Source organism: Alexandromys fortis, unplaced genomic scaffold (assembly GCF_014885135.2).
Source record: "Alexandromys fortis isolate MF-2015 unplaced genomic scaffold, M_Fortis_MF-2015_v1.1 scaffold_133, whole genome shotgun sequence".
In the NCBI taxonomy this organism is placed as follows: domain Eukaryota; kingdom Metazoa; phylum Chordata; class Mammalia; order Rodentia; family Cricetidae; genus Alexandromys; species Alexandromys fortis.
The window spans coordinates 843877-847813 of NW_026068030.1; positions in this window are offsets into that span (position 1 = coordinate 843877).

Consider the following 3937-nt stretch of genomic DNA (forward strand, 5'->3'; position numbering starts at 1 on the left):
AAAGAGATTTTTGATTCATAGAGACACAGCCTCCGCACAGACTAATACATTTAAAGCTTGTCACAAAGGCTGTAAATTCTATTCTCCCTCTTCTCTAGGCACCTGAGTTTGGATCCCTTTCCATGCATGTGAGCACCATGAGGCCCTTTGTTGGTGCTGGCACTTGGAGGTGCCTCCAGGTTTGGAAACCAAATTAAAATCTCTTCCTTTACAAATAATTCATCAGTAGGAAACAGACCAAGATGTACATATGTACATCTCTCACAGGACGCATTTCAAGAAACACAAGCCTCCACAGACTAGAAGAGCATGGGCATTAATGTATTTACCATCCTTGTTCTATCACAGGAAGACACTATCAACTGAAGCACAGCCAGCAAAGTCACTCAGAGGTCAAGAGCTCTATACCTCCTCTAAATTCTCATGGTGCTCTGCACACACCTCTGCCACAAAAATACACTGTATCTGCGGGGGACGTGGGAATGGGTTCCAGGATCACTCGTGGAAAACCAACATCTGCAGATGCCCAAAAATTTTATATAAAACAGTGTTGCTTTTGAAAGAAGTCTATGCATACCCCTTGAAACACTTGAAACCATCTCTAAATCACCTCTACTACCAAGCATTGTGTAAGCATTAAACACAGCTATCGCATTGCATTGTTTAGGTAATATTGATGAGAAAAAAAATCTGGATATGTTCAGTATAAGCGCAGAGTTTTTCCAAATATTTCTCCCTTGGTTAGTTGACTCCCCCAGTATGGAATCCACATGCATACACTGCACCGTTGTTCACCTGTTTCTTCTATTAGACCTCAGGAGCAGTGGTCTGGTTATCCCCCAGAGCCAGTAAAGGTAGTAAAACTTTGCTTATTGTTAAGGTAAAATAACCTGTTTCTTTCTCCCTTCTGTCTATCCCAGCAACACATCCTATTGATGCCTACAATGAAAAAAAAAATCAATTGCTTTAATTTTTCCTAAATTGTTTCTTTAAACTGAGAGGTCAACTAAGAATCTGAAAAAAAATACCTGTTCTGAATAAAATACCATGTCAGACTTTTCAATCGCTCCAAAAAGCATCAAACTACCAGAAAGTGCAAGTTAAAACTATCTTTCTTAGCTGGGCAATGGTGATGCACACCTTTAATCCCAGCAGAGGCAGAGGAGGATCTCTGAGTTTAAGGCCAACCTGGTCTACAAAGCGAGTTCCAGAAAACAGCCAGGGCTATACAGAGAAACCTTTTCTCGAAAAACAAAACAAAACAAACAAAAAACTCAACCAAACAAACAAACAACTCTTTCTTAAAGATTCCAGATGCCCTGTGTCTTTTATTCTAGCTCTGAAGGGTGTGAAGAGATGCCAGCCTGGGACATAGCTCCATGCAATTGAATTCTTGGTACTAGGCTGTAGGGTACATGGGCAGCTAAGATGGCGTCGAACGAAAGTCAGACTGATGGACCCTGAGTTGTTTACACCAAGACCCGAATGGACACCAGAACCAGGCAAGATGATATCAGCGCGTGAACAGCTTGTGGACAAAAGAGTAAATATAGGGTTCCTGAGTGTGTGTTAGGGCGACTTTTAAAATGATTGGCTGGCTCCTTTTCCACTCCCCATGGCCCCGTGTTGTTTTTTGTTTATTGTTTTTGGGTTTTTTTTTTNTTTTGCTTTAAAAGATGTTTACTGCACAAAAATAAACGAGTTCAGGCTGGAGAGATGGCTCAGAGGTTAAGAGCATTGCCTCCTCTTCCAAAGGTCCTGAGTTCAATTCCCAGCAACCACATGGTGGCTCACAACCATCTGTAGAGGGCTCTGGTGCCCTCTTCTGGCCTGCAGGCATACACACAGACAGAATATTGTATAATAAATAAATAAATATTTAAAAAAAAATAAATGAGTTCCTGCTTGACTAGACTCTCTGTTGTGTCTGACTGTGGTGGGATTGAGGGAGGCTGGGGAACAAGCAAGTGGCATACTTACCTTTCCTTGGACCCAGCTCATCCTCATCCAGGTGAGCTAAGACCCAGCACTAGGCCTATCACCTAATGCCACAGCATCCCAGGGAAAGCCCTAAACAGAAGATCTCGTACGGCCTCATAACCTCAAAACTCATTTCACAAATGCAATCAGTAGTGCATGCCAGTAAGTGATGACACTTATCATCAAACTTTTGAGAGATGGCTTTGTGTCCCCGTGTTGTCGTCATTGTTCCCACCCCCACGTCCTCCACAGGAACACACACACACACTGTTAGTCTGATATTTGATATCATTCAAACGTCACACTTAGTGGCTCTGAATAAGAAAGTCTGTCTTAAGCCCGGTGGTGATGATGCACACCTTTAACTGCACCACTTGGGAGGCAGAGACAGGTAGATCTCTGTAAGTTCAAGGCCAGCCTGGTCTACAAGAGCTAGTTCCAGGCTAGGCTCCAAAGCTACAGCAAAACCTTGTCTTGAAAAACCAAAAAAGGGAGAGAGGGAGAGGGGTAAGGGGAGAGGGACAGGGAGGTCTCTCTTAGCCTGGAGAGATATCTCAGTCTCAGTGTTTAAGAGTGCTTGGTTTAGTTTTCAGTACACACATCACACAGCTCACAACCACATGTAACTCCAGCCCCAGGGAATCCTATGCCCTCTGCTGGCCTCCACAGTTATCTGCATGCAAGTGCTGCACATACACTCATGTAGGCATACACACATATACACAATTGAAAAAATAAACCTGTTTGAAAGTCTCTTTGCTGATTCTCCTAATATTCTTAAAACAGAAGATGCAGTCCACCGTATTTTTTTTTATCTTCTTCTCTGTGTGTTTGAACTCCATGAATTCCGAGCTTTAAAAACAACCCACAAACCCCATTAAAGGGACTTGGGTACAGGCATCTTGCAAACTATAATTTGATGCACTCTGCACACCTAGTTGCTGTGGACATTATTAATAACTCACAAATTAACACAGTTCCAGTGTGTGCGTAAACTTGTGGTGGTCTATTTTAGCCTTTTTAATATATAAAATAACTGACTTCTACCTACACAGCTAACTTGGAATCCCTGAGAATGCCTGAATGGTAAAAGATTTGAGCTAGTATATACATGCCTTTTACAGAGAACACACTATTTTCTTCAATAACTTACCACAGTACTACCCATTTTACCAACAGCAAATAAAATAGCAGACAGTGTCAACACACACCAGGCAAACTGAAGCTCTGGCTCTGGGGCACGAATGGTAAGTGCAGCTGTGCTCCAGGGAAGACTTGTTAGTCTATCATTGTGGTCAGCGGCTTTTAAATCCTAACTCAAAGTATCCACATGGAGAAAAAAAACAGCCCATGTAATGAAAATCCAAAGTAATCAGCAGACAGGGTCATCTTCGTGTAAGCAGAATGTAGTTATGAAGATAGACACTGCAAAGGCACGACTCCAGCATTCTGGCCGTGTCTGTGGAGCATCAGGTAGATGTCATTGCCCACAGGCAGAGCTAATACTCAGAGACAATTTTTTTTTTAAGCAAACTTCCAATGTGCTATTTTCATACCTATATGCCATTATGCTTTGTTCTTTTTCTGTCCTCCCTAATTCCTACACTTTCTGGCTGATTCCTTCTCCACTAACACTGCCCTCTCTTCTTCTTTCATGCCACATGTATTCCATTGCCTTCTTTTACCCCTCCCTTCCTCCCTTCCTCCCTCCTTTCCTTCCATCCTTCCTTCAGATCTCTTCCTCTCCAGGACTGGAGAGATGGCTCAGCAGTTAAGAGCACTGGCTGCTCTATCAGAGGACCCAGGTCAATACTCAGCACCCACATGGCATCTAACAACTGTCTGTAACTCTAAGATTCGACACTCACACAAACTTGCATGCAGGTAAAACACCAACACACATAAAATAAAGACAAATAAATTATTTTTTTATACTCTTTCTGAAACTCTTTCTCTC